Raw genomic sequence first — 13,739 nt, 5'->3', positions numbered from 1 at the left:
TAATTAAGCCATTCCTAATTAGTACTTAGTTTGTTGTAACTATGGGCTCATCCAAACTCCCTTTTATGCCACATTTCTGGGCACAGGTCCAAGTAGGGGTTGTTTTTTGTTTTTTGCCCAGTGCTTTCCCTGGGAAAACCCATGTTTTACTGCTGAATCAGAGCAAACGGCAATTGCAGACAAATAATAATAATAAAATGCTCGTACACAGACCTGGAAAACCCAAATGTCAGGGGGCTGCATCAGCTGCATGACTGAGTTCATCCCTGCAGAATTCAGCTTTGCCAGCCCTAGACTCAGGATAGGCCCTGAGCGCAGGGCTGGCAGAGCTCCTTGCAATGCTGTCAGGTGATGCCAGCCTATCAAAGTTGGCACACACAGAGGCATAGGAAGGGGTGTGTGGCCTGCCCGGGTGTCATGACTTAGGGGGGTGACAAAATGGCAGGCGAGTGGGCAGCACACCTCGCGCACAGTGGCAGCAGCTCTTCTGACTCGGCAGCAGAGAGCAGCCCTCCTCAGCCATGCCGAGGCACACCTGGCCGCAGCAGCTCCGTTGCCAGGTCATGTCTGACCCAGCTGTGGAGAGGAGGAGGAGAGTGAGCAGCAGCTTCTCTGCCCCTCTCCTACCCTGAACTGTGGCATGTGGGAGGGGCCCACCCCATGCCCCCCTTGGGAACACCCCCATGCCCCGCCCCCCTCGGGAGCGCGTCCGCCCTGGGCAGCACAGGCATATGCTCCACTGCTGGGCACACAGGGATGGAAACAGATGAGCACATGACTTGCCAGACCAATCAATTTAAGCAGGGCTGGGAAGCCTCAGGCCTAGGGGTGGTCTGTGTGTGCCTCTCCAGGCTTCTTTCTCTGACCGTTGGGATGTTCCCGCTGCCACATGGGCCTTGCTTCACATACTCCTTGAGTGTTTTTGTTTGAACTCTGATAATGCCTCTTGCTTGCCTGGATTAAGGCTAGAGTAAGCTGTGAGTGTGTGTAGACACTAGACAACTGTCCAAGTGTGAAATTCACATTTACTCCGCTCACATTGACCTCTGGCCCTGTTGACTACAGATGTATGGCCCCAGAAAGGGATGCATCCCTCAGGCTGAAAAAAGGTTTCCCACCCCAAAATTCAAGCCTGCAGCACTAATAATAAAAAGGTTATGGAATATAAGCACACAATTGTACACCAGGCCACTTGAATGCCCTTGAACAGCATGTCTATATGCTTTACTTTTTTTTTGAAGTATAGAAAATATTATGGTCTGGTTTTGGTGCCCCAGAAACATAAGTGCATTTTTAAGTGAACAAAACTGAACTACACCAATTAGAATTATAACTTCTTTTCAGTGCATGTTTAAGCTTCTGGCCATTGGGACTTCCCTCTCCTGGTTAAATTCATTCATCTTAATCCTAAGAATGCTATTGAAGGTTCTTTCAAAAAGCATAATATTTTTTCCTGCAGCTTTTCAGCTACGCAGATGAAATAGACTTGGAAAATGCTGAGAACGGGCCGTGCAGCTCAGCAAAAACAATGTCTTTAAAAGTGGCAAATTTAGTCATCTGAACGGATTTATTTGCCGTCACAGTTTCCCACTTGGGAAAAGGCATCAGTTTCTTCTTGTAATCAGAAAGTAGCACACAATTAATTATGGAAATGCTATTCCATTTTCCAGTCTGTTAACAATTGGCAGCTGCATAAGACCACACTAATACTTAGTTCTCTTAGTTTTGTACCCTCAGTGAAGCTGAGGTTCAGAAATAGCACAATCAGTTTCTGCTTCTTCAGAATATACTCTATATTTAAATTTTATGGAAAGATCTTATTGTAATTCTGGGCTTCAGGCAAAGGTGAAGATGCATTCTGCATTCTGTCAAGTAGATACAACTCAACTGGAAGCCTGGAGTTGCACATAAGAATTATGTATCAATAATGTGTTTCTTAGGGGTGGTAAATCCGGAAGCCCTCCCCTCCCAAAGAACTTTATTTTTAGAGCCTAAAAAAGTTCCTTATCTCAGTTTTCATTAACCCCAAAATGAGTTCAGTTTGATGTTAAAAATTGCTTTTGGTTTAAGGGAGATAACTTCAAATCACCGCCTAGCACCTGGAGAACGACTGAACACATCTTGAACAGGGACACTTCCCAAGTGCCTTGAGAAGCTAAATAAATTATCTCTGGGTCTAGGTTTAAAATGTTAACAAAGTGGGTGCATTTTTTTAAAATAAACCTCCTTTTTATCATTAGATTTTAGATAAAATTGAAGATGTCCAAGAGTTGATATTCACCAAAGAGCCTGACCTCTTGAGAGCCCCAATTCCAGTTCAAACGGTGAATCTTACGATTACTGTAGCTCATCTGAGGACAGAAGATGATGCGAAAAGGTAAGAGAACTTAAAACAGGGAGAGGCAATAACTTAAAATGTCACTTTGCAATTTATATGAATGAATGGTTTTTATTCTGGTCTTAACACATTTTGTGTTGGATACCATGGTCAGCGTGGGGTCAAATGTCACTGTGAGGGTTGTGCTTCCCTGTCCATTTCCCAGCATGGGTCACGCTCCAAGGTAGTAAGTTTATTCTCTGTGAGCAGTATGCAGCTAACTAGGTTCATCTGTGTAAGATTTTCTGCTTGCACAGTGGAACCCTCCCTCTCCTTTTCCTGTGCACCCCCCTCTCCTTCCCCAAATCTACTACAGAATAGATTTAGGGGGTGCCTGGGGAGAAGGAAAGGAAGATAATTTGCTGCTGTATGAGTGGAAATCCTTCCACTGACTGAACGCAAACTGGTCATGGAATCATAGAATTGTAGAGTTGGAAGGGACCACGAGGGTCTTCTAGTCCAACCCCCTGCAATGCAGGAATCTTTCGCCCAACGTGGGGCTCAAACCCACGACGCTGAGATCAGGAGTAACCTTTATTGTGAGTTACTAGAAGACTATTATAAAATTGAAAGTTTCATAACTGTATCATAACATTCAAAGTATTCAGGACATGATAACTAGTGCTCTTATCCTGTTTTGAATAATAGACCTGGCAGTACAGAGGCAACGTGAGGCAAAGCTCCAATGGGTACCCTGGACAGCTCTGTGCAAGGCGCAAGCAGTGGAAGCTCCACGTGAGCTGAGCTCAGTTGCTGCTTCCGCAGCTCAGTTCATCCTCAAGATGAGTGTTAAATAGGAGACTGTGGCTCCACTAGGGCTTCTGGGCTGAAGTGCTGTGAGGTGGAGGAAGACAACCCAATGTCCTTGGTTCAGAGAGGTCCTGGTATAGCAGACTCTTGTAACACAAGTGTTTCTGATAGTTTATGCCTGAGGGCAGTCCTACCCATCGGAAATAATCAATATGTCTGTTTTTGTAAACGTATATATAATAAAAATAAATAAACTTGCACTGCTATATGAATAGCACTTCATAAAATTAAATGGAGCTCTACAAGGTACCTTCAGAAATCTCTTAGGGTTTTATGTTGCAGAAGCTATTTTAAAAAAATGTCTTATTTAATATTTATGTTTATCTTTTATATCTCAGGATTTATTTTTAGGAGTAAGATTAAAGTACCTGGTTGAGCTTCAGGTTTAAAACATATGTATGTTTTTTTGCCTGACAGGAAATGAATGACTAAAAACCGAAACCTATTGTGGAGCTTGCAATGTAATAGATAACGATCAATTAAATTTAATTGAATAATGGATTTGTTCTGAGGTAATAGTAAATAAACAGTGTGTATGCTGCGGTACAATTACAGTTTAATATTATACAGGAAGAAACCCAATTTATTTTTCTAAGGCTTTTAAAGGGCTGCTACCTACAACACAAGCAGAACTTTCGATACAGCAAACATTTTACTTGCCTCTTCAGTGCTTGATACTTGGTAACTTATCAGACCTAAGCATACTTACTTGAAAGTAAGGAAACTCAAGGACTCTTACTTCAACGTCAGCATGGAAGACAACAGAGGACAGTGCAATCTATGGATGAACCTCCAATATCTGAGGCAGGCAACTCATAGGCCACCAAACCGTGAGGAGCTTCCCCACCTTCCTTTTGCTGCTCAGCCATAAGTTGGAAAGGAGGCCAGTGATTTTGTGTGCAGCAGTGGGAGGGGTTTTTAACCCCTGCAGTGCTCTCAATCCTGTAAAGATTGCTGTCCTTGCACTGCTTAGACAACCCCTAGGAGAACAATCTCCTGCATTTTAATGAGCAGATGGACGCACAGGGATGGTCTTCTCCATTCAAAGGAAGGGGCACAATTTTAATGGCGAGGGGGGGGAGAGAGAGGTGTGTGTGAGGGAAGAGTTATCCCAGCATATTTATCTCATTAAAAATGTGTCACCAGCATGCCAAACAGCTGTTGGTGAGGCAGGCTCCCTCAATTTTAATGTGGCACAAGCCACATACTGGCTTGTGGCGCCTGCTCACCCACTGCTGCATGTGACTATGTGACTGTCGCATAGCTGCCAAGTTTTCCCTTTTCTCGCGAGGAAGCCTATTAAGCATAAGGGAAAATCCCTTTAAAAAAGGGATAACTTGGCAGCTATGGACTGTCGGGACCAAAAAGGTCTGATCCAGGCTGCTGAAAATTTCCCCCATATGTTGCTGCACTGGAAGAAAGAGGTGAATTATGTCAATATCCCCTTCCGGCACCATGCCCTCTGAAAAACAGCTCCACAACGTTACAGGGTATCAGGGCTGGTGTGCGGCTTCCCACGACCAAAGACCACCAAGGCTCAGTGATGGCTTTTCAGATTTTAATACTATGCACATATGTTCAGTTCAGAGTTCAGAAAGACACGACCGCCTATTCAGAGTCATAATCTGGAACTGGCATATGTCTCGATCTACGCCAGCAAAACAACCTCAGTCCACCTTCTTTGCTCCTGACGTTTCCCCCCTCTATGGACCTCAGGGGAGGGAGTGGGGCCAGCCCCCTCCCCCAAACTGCTAAACAGCCTCCTTGATTCCCCCACTTCCGATACCTCCCCTGCTGCAGTACCTTCGGACACCTCCTCTCCCGCGTGCGCATCGGTAGCATCCCTAGACCCCTCCGCCTCGTTCAGAGCCCTTGCACTGCCTTCCAGCTCGCGCTCCAGCCAGCCCTCCTCTTGCTCGGTTGGTCCCCTTAGTTCCTGTCCCTGGGCAAACTCGCTCCCCTCCCAGGGTCCCCTGACACAGGGTCCTCTATAGCAGTGAATGTGATGCTGGGTGTGTGTGCAGAGGAAATGGGTGAGAATTGCTTCCCACCTTCCTTCAGTAGGAACCTCTTCTGGATCCTTCTGTGGACAGGGAAAAGCTTCTCTAGATGCATCCCATTTTGCTCTTTTATGCTGACCTTGTGCTTTTGCACTGAACAATGAATATTTTGCATCTATGCAAGTAGACGTTCCAAAAAGCCATCTTGACCTTAGTATTTATTTCCAAAGCTGCTTGGCTGGTGATTTCCTACTTAGGAGTGTGTTTCTTTCGTTTAAAGGGCTGTTTCTGCTCTGGAGCACAGCAAGGCCAAAGTGCAAGCTTTGTTGCAGGGAAAACTCTTCAGCATGACATTTCATGGGATTGGCCAGTTTAACAACCAAGTGATGTACATTAAAATGTCAGAGGATGAACAGCAAATGCTAAGCAGAATTGTGGGTTAGTATTTAAACGTTCACAATTTGCATGAGATTACTATTTCAGTGAAACACTGAAATAGCATATCAACATTGAATACAATTATGGATGCTGATTTCTTGAGTGTAAATAGTAGATTTCTTCTGCTTCATTAAATTTCTGTTAATATACTGGTATATTAAAATAGATCCTGCTTTTCTTGGGCATCCAAGACTTCCATTGTTGCCATTGTGTTTCAAACTCCCTCAGAACACTGTAAGCAAGTGTAAAATGATACACAAAACTTCTCATATCTGCTAAAGGGGTGTGTGACTGACCAGGAATAGACGTTGGGGTTCTAGTGGACAACTCAGTGAAGATGTCAAGTCAGCACGTGGCAGCTATGAAAAAGGTGAATTCCATGATCATTAGGAAAAGGATTGTAATGCTGATCCATTAAGTCTACTGCAATGCATCAAGTGCAGTTCAAGGTCTTGCTTTTAGCATTTAAAGCGCCAAACAACTTGGAACCAGGATATCTAAGGGACTGTCTTGCCCAATATATTCCTGCCTGGCAATTATACTTGCTTGTTTAGACCTTTAAACCTCCCCCCTAAATAAATTCAGACAAGACTCAAATGTTGGTTTGGCTTTTGGCAGAATTTAGGCCACAACTTTATTGATTACAACAGGTGAGTGGTTGCATAGGCTCTGGTTCGACTAGCTCCATGCACCCTTGCAGGGAGTGCTGACCCAGGGCACCAGCATAGGTCAGCCTAGAGTGAACACCTAGAATGGTGGAAAGCCGGGAACAGGCTATGTCCACCACCCAGATGTCCCCCTGGACTCTGGCAAGGGCACAACCCCCTCACAGGGTTAAACAAACCATTGAGTCCCTGGATTCCTTTAACAGAATACTCCTTCACATAGGGATGGTGAGAGCGTTCCCCCATCCCTATCACCTGAACCAGAATCTTTTGTTGGAAACCACCCAGAGTGACTGGGGAAACCCAGACATATGGGCCCCCCTGCCAGCCCGGCGCCCTGGCGCCCTGCGCCACCCAGCGTACCCCTAGAGTCGGCCCTGAACCCATAAATAGTACCTCAGGTTAAGAACTTTGCTTCAGGATGAGAACAGTTTCAGGTTTAGAACGGACCTCAGGAACGAATTAAGTTCTTAACCAGAGGTACCACTGTATTATCCCTAGTCAAGGAAAGAACTTTATATAAGCTGCAGGGTAAGCATTTCATGTATGTATAAACTGCAGCCTGCAAACCATTTACTCCAGGCTTCTTCAAACTCAGCCCTCCAGATGATTTTGGCCCACAAATCCCATGATCCCTAGCTAGCAGGACCAGTGGTCAGGGATGATGGGAATTGTAGTCTCAAAACATCTGGAGGGCCGAGTTTGAGGAAGCCTGATTTACTCCACAGTAAATCAGTAGGATTACTTGAGAATAAAGTGATTTGAGATTCAAAAGTGCAGTTTTGCTTTTACTGCCTTTGCTTCTATCAGTGGTACAGAAATGCAGTCCTGAGCTGTTTTCACCATAGGAGCAAAAGGGGTTCAGGGGAACGTTCAGCTGGCTGCAAGATTTATGTCAGGTAGCATTCAAGGCTTCTGAGACTTTGCAGTATAAATACATGATATGCTGATCTAACCTTTAACTGCAGCAGGATATAGGATTTGGTTGGGTTTTATTGCTTTACAATTAAAGTAAAAACGTGGCTCTGATTAGATTAAGTTTTCCCTGCTCGAATGCTGTCTTCCTTGTTTCCTGGAATAGCTGTGTGTTTTTATGAGGTCAATATAATAAGCAGAAGGAAACAATAATGATACACTCTCAGGACGTGAAGTGAATGCTTTAATAGTGGAAGAAAGCGTTCTCTGACCATGAGCTTCTGCCAGTCAGGTATGAAGTATTTCTTCAGATATTTGATGTCTCTCATTCAGCTTGGAAATAGCAGGGCTTATTTATAAAGATATTTATTCTAAGGCTGAGGGTGACAACATTTCTGTTGTCTAGGGAGAAATGCAGGAGGATAGGAATGAGTGATGTTGAGCTAATGATGTATTTTGTTTTGTCTTGTCTTGTAAATCTCCATTAAGTAGATAATGTTGGGCACACAGCTGAAATGCACACAGGCTGATGGGAAGATAATAAATGCAAACGACACAAAGTGTTCCTTTATTGGAAGAATGACTCTGCAAAAATGTGTTTCTGAACAAAACACTCTTCTGTAAAAGGTACTTATTTTTAGGACCTTTAATGATGCCTTATTCCAGGCACCCCCAAACTGCGGCCCTCCAGATGTTTTGGCCTACAACTCCCATGATCCCTAGCTAACAGGACCAGTGGTCAGGGAAGATGGGAATTATAGTCCAAAACGTCTGGAGGGCCGAAGTTTGGGGATGACTGCATTCTTTTCCAAACCTGTTCTCTCAGTGTTGTGATCAAGCAGAGGCTGGCTGGGCCAAATGTCAATCCACTGCCCTGGCAACCTCTCAAATCTCATCCACTCTATATCTCAGAGTGGGCCATGCCTGGCTTCCTTCTTCCCCCTTTCATGAAGGTAATTTCCTCTGATTCCCCTCCTAGTGTTGATACAGGCGTGCTGGGGGCTGTCCCAGGCCCAGCACCCTCACATCAAGTCAGTTGCATAAGTAATTTGCTTGAACTATGCTGGGATCCATCCCTCATTCCTATACTTTGCCTGTGTGTGTGTGTGTGTGTGTTTGAGATCTTTGCTCTGTTTCTCTGGGATAGAACAAACATGTCACACAGTCTTATGTCTTAGGGTTGCACACACACACCCTGTACAAATGGGCCTGTCTCCACCTCGGCCATATTTGGGGGGGGGATGCAGTTAGCATGAACCTTGCTACAGAAGTGGTTATTGGGGCTGTGCAAGCAAGTCATTCCTCCTGTTTCCCAGTCTAAACCCTCTCCCCCAAAGCTGCTATTTGCCCGGGGGGGGGGGGGGAACACAGTTGCAAACAACAGCTTTGGAGCTTGAGCTATTTAAATAAACCATGTGGGAAGAAATAGCTGGACCCTCTTTGCTATACCACTTCCTCAATCAAATGAGAATCTCAGAGTGTTTTGTGCTTTGAAAAAAAGGGACATAAATATGTCATTCTAAGTGCTGAGCAACCCCATCACATAAATCTCAGCCCTCTATGGAATTGGAATTGTTCAGATTCTGATTCAGGGCTCTTATCTAACATAATGAAACACATGTCTTTGTTTGTCTGCCCTTGATTCCCCTATCCTTCCTTTATTCACACGGAGTCCTGCTGAGCTTAATAGACACAACATTAAGAAGATGTGATAATGGCCACCTTCGATGTTGTCATTTGTGAGGTACAAAAATGAGTTAGAACCATGTATTTTTGTACTTCTTTCTGCTACATACAAAAATGCTGGGAAGTGTATTTGTTCACAGTCCTTGCACAGGTGTACTGCATGTTTAACTTGGGAAAGAAAAAGAAAATCCTAATGATCTGTGTTTTCCTATACAGTACATTTTCTTACATCGAAATGCTCGCTCTCTCTTTTTTAAAAAATAGTTGCACGTTTTGGAGCTACATTCAGGGTTGGTGCTATAATTAGGCCAATGGGGCAGCCGCCTAGGGTGCAGACCTCAAAGGGGTGCAGTACTGACCTTTGAGGGGCACAATTTTAAAAGGATTAGTTCTGGTTATATAGTTTTGTGGTTTTCATTTTTTTCCCTACAAGACACCTGCTTTTGAAAACATGTTTAGAGGTACTCTCATTTTGACTCAAGAAAACCACCATTTTATAGTGCAATTTGGGAAAATTAATTACAGTAAATGGACAAAAGTACAGAGATTCACATAATGTTTAGGGGTACGTGTACGCCTGTGTTCCCCCAGAAATTTAAAAAAGCACTGTTCTTAGGAGACCTATGCTCACGAGGGTTGAGAGAGACTTTCTTCCTGCAGACTTTGTGCAGCACAATATTAACCTAGTTCATTCTAGGTCAAGCTTGGCCAAAATGTTTGAAGTTAGGTGGTAGATGTGCTAGAGGATGTGTTAAGCTGGAGCCTGGATCAATTTTGCCAGATATGCTGTGGTGGTGCATGAAGCATCATTATGAAGTAAATTCCCTGTTTTGATGGATGAAAAATGCACAGGAAAGGGGTACTAGAATGAATTATTTTGGTTCCTTTGCAAAGAAGCTGAATATGAGATAATAAAAGGGATATGCAGATGACTCAATAGACACAGCATTGTAGTAGCTATTCTGACGCCATCTGCTGGCTGTACTTTCCCACCAGGTTGTACATGACATTTTCCCTGGTTATTTCTGAGCCTCACTTAAGTACAGTACTTGTTTAAATTCAGCAATTATACAGAAATGTTGGGGGTCTAGGGGTTATATCTGTGTTGTGGGATGATTAACAAAATCAGTCCTCCTGGCAAACTGGGAATATCCCCTCACTCAGCCAAGTTTAGGATATTCCACCATTCTTCAGCAGAGTTTATTTTTCTTTGAGAAAAACAAGTGGCTTGCGTAAATGTAAGCAAGCTTTAATAATAAACTGAGAGAAAACAGTAGCAAAATAACATGATGTCTGAGAGAAACTAAAACAACATCCCGAGGCAAGTCTGAGGCAAGAAACAAGAAGAGGCAGTTGGTCCCTCTTAACCAGGCACCCCCAAACTCAGCCCTCCAGATGTTTTGGGACTGCAACTCCCATCATCCATAGCTAACAGGATCAGTGGTCAGGGATGATGGGAACTGTAGTCCCAAGATGTCTGGAGGGTCGAGTTTGGGGGGTGCCTGCTCTTAACTGACAGTCTTAACTGAACAAACACTGAAGGGAGGGGCTGATTCTGGAGCAAAACACACTAGCCCCACCCACCAGATACCAAGCACTCTACTATTCAAATTAGGCCCCAATGTTTTCCTTACAATCTAATGGTATCAGGATCTAATGATATAATGATATCTGAACCTATTGTCAGTTTAGTTGCATAATATTTTCCCTTCCTCTCCACAACCCTGTATAACCCCCCGGCCCAAAAAATCTGCTCCTGGTGTGATCAGAGGAAGACCCCTAGGAGCAGACTTGAGGGGCACATGAGAGCCGGGGGGGGGGGGAGGAAGAGGAAGTCGTCCCATCACATCTGCTGGACATAGCAATAATAATAATAATAATAATAATAATAATAATAATAATACCCGGCTGGTATTTCGTGGTAAGAGTAATCAAGAAGTATAACAGTTAAAGGACTAAATTGTCATCTAAAAATGATTAAGGACTCATTTGGCATCTTAAAAAAGATTAACATTTGATCCCCTCCAAATTATGCACTTCTGCAAGCATTAATTCTGAGCTCTGTAAAAATGTGGTCATGTAATTAAAGATTATGGCAGGCCAAGTGTGATATCAATGCCTTATTTAGACCCAATGAGCAATTGTGCACTTGTGGTTTGGCTGAATCCTTTTAGCATATGTGCCAATTATGCTTAATAATTTTGCCATTTTCCCCTTTTAGCAATGTTCACACTAAATAAATAGAATAAGCTGCATCAGGTAGCCTTGTCTAACAAAGTGATAGGGTTGTTGTTTGTTCCAAATTCGGGGTTTTTGCTATATGACAATGTTATCGTTAGAACGATAGTCCATGTTGTCTGATAACCTGTTCCCATGGGGCATTTCTGACCCGTGTAGGGATCCCAATATCTGTATTTAGGAAGTAGATCATACAAGGAGAAACTGAAGCAGCTCTCACTATGTAACAAAATATCCACGTCATCTTCCATCCTAAAATCTTGGATTTTGCCATTGATTTCCTCTTTTTCTCATATCCCTGGTGAAAATTTAAAAAATAGCTGTGTCAGCATGAACCAGGAAGTGACCTTTCCAGACAGCGAGATGGTTCTTTCTACCCTTTATATATACCTGTGTTTCTCTTTGTTTCAGCCACTCCATTATTTTCCCTCCCAGTGCTTTTTTCTATTAAAAAAATGATTAGGAGTACTGTACTCCTATTTTGACTCAAGAAAATCACTATTTTATAGTTCAAATCAGGAAAAATAAATACAGTAAATGGAGAAAAGTACAAAGATTCACAAAATGCTTAGGAAAAAAACACTGCTCCCACCCATCTAGTTTTCAGCCCCCCCCCCTTTTCTGTCTCTCATTGCCATGAAGTTATTATGGGGTGGATTCTTGTTTGTATTACATTTTATTACTTGTAAAACTTTTTGCAGATGTGCCTGCCCAGCTGTAGTAGCAGTTGAAATATTTTCATGGAAAGTTTGTTGCAGGGACATGTATTTATGCCACAAGTGAAGGAATCTATAACCCTCAAGCCCTATTGGAATTGGTTGGCATTCACTGTGTGTCTCATCCTTGTTGCAGGAAGGGTTGGAAGCTTCTACGAATTCAAAGTACAATTACAATACTCATATCACATGAAGTTCTCTAGGCCTTGTTGTATTTGAGCCCCTAATTAAAGAACTTGACTAGAGAACAGAAGCGTGAGAGGTGAGAAGTTATTATGCTTTTGCAATTAGAAAATGACAAAGATCACTGAACAGGAAGTCTAGACTACAGTGACTCAATGAGAGTGCTTTTTTTGCATTAATATGTGGCAGAAGAGGATATTTATTAAGAGGTGTTTTACTTTGACATTTCATTTTGCACATTGCGGCTGCTGTAATATCTGTCTTCCGAATTTACTCTTGGTGTTAATCAGTCATCCAAAAGACGTAACTCTCAGAACTTGTTTCTCCTCCCCCCCCCCACTCCACAGAATGAGGCACCTTCTACAGTACACTCCTGAGTCGTTGGTTCACTTCAATATATTTGCTTCCTGCATAAAGAGGACCATTGCATAGTTCAAACAGCAAGTTAGGATAGTGTTATTTAATGTGGAAGAATGCAGTTGTGAAACAAATGAATCTGAATAATGGGAGGTGGGGGTGGGGGGAGCTCTGAGGAAAAAAGATCCTGCTGAAAAAAAAGATCCAAGAATATTGTTGAAAAGTTTTGCAACATATAGTAGTTAAACAAAATTGCTAAAAGGTTTATAGAGGTAGAATAATGCATTGAGGTTTTTACACCTGAGGAAGATAAAATTACCGGTAGTTGTGGATTTTCCTTGGAGGACAGTGATGTATCTGTTGATTTTTCAACCTCAAATCTAATTTGTTGATTTTAGGAAAGCCATAAGGTGTTTGGGTTCTACCAAGTTGTAGCTAGTAAAACTAGGGTCCAAACAATGGGGATGGATATATATAAATGTTATCAAATCATCCTTTTCATGCCCACAGTATCAAATGTGTGCACAGAAAAAGCAAGTGGTTCCTGGAAAGTGAAATGACACAAAGTCAAAAATATTGATAGCAAATATATTAAGATTCTGTTAGCTGCTTATTCTCACTATAGGAATGATCAAACACCACATTTAAAATGTTGTAGTCTTTGAGCAGCTGATTTAAAAAAAAACCAAAATCTGTTTCTTTAAAAAAAAAGTTTCAAAAACACAATGTATTTTCCAATGTTTTAGGGCTTTACAAAAATTCAGGAAGATCTCTATAGAAAGTATGAAGATAGTCCTTTTGGCACAGAGATCTTAAGGCATACTGATCTCTGCGCTATGCATGAAAAGAAGCAGGTTTCTGGTTATTACCACTGTGTATCTTCCATCAATGCATGGCCCACAATTCCAGAAGACCATAAGAACAAAGAGCAGCCGGCTGATGCTCCAAAACAGAATGTTCTTGGTGTCCATTTAAAAGGCAGCATGTGTGACAATACAGCAGCAAAGTCCAGAGGCTTTGCTGCTCAGAGGGATTACAAAGTACCAGGAAATCTTGATGGAGATGCATCCACAAGTGAAAAAAAATGGTATGAATAAAATAGGCACCGAAATGAGAGCCAAGCATCAAACTTTCTCTGCAGACAGAGAGCTCTGTTCCAAGTCAGTACCTGAATTATTGCCAGCGTTAAAGGCTAAGGATTAGGAACGGGGGGGGGGGTAACCCCACACAAAGATGACGGATGATGACTTATGAAAAGTTGTGGCAAGTGAAAAGGCTCCTCAGCCATAAGCCATTAATGCATCAAGGTACAAAGTGTTCCTCAGCCAGAAGCAGATGCAGACTGCCACTGCTG

General features: G+C 42.8%; 1 pseudogene; it reads left to right on the top strand.

Moving 5' to 3' along the window:
• The window catches only part of LOC118090173 (A-kinase anchor protein 7-like), a 73,211-nt pseudogene extending 59,729 nt beyond the window's left edge, over positions 1-13,482 (top strand).
• The last annotated feature ends 257 nt before the right edge of the window (positions 13,483-13,739 follow it).

This window comes from Zootoca vivipara, chromosome 8, assembly GCF_965207765.1.
Source record: "Zootoca vivipara chromosome 8, rZooViv2.hap1.1, whole genome shotgun sequence".
NCBI lineage: Eukaryota > Metazoa > Chordata > Lepidosauria > Squamata > Lacertidae > Zootoca > Zootoca vivipara.
The sequence above is the reverse complement of the archived record's forward strand: the minus strand, read 5'-3'. Positions and strand labels throughout refer to the sequence as shown.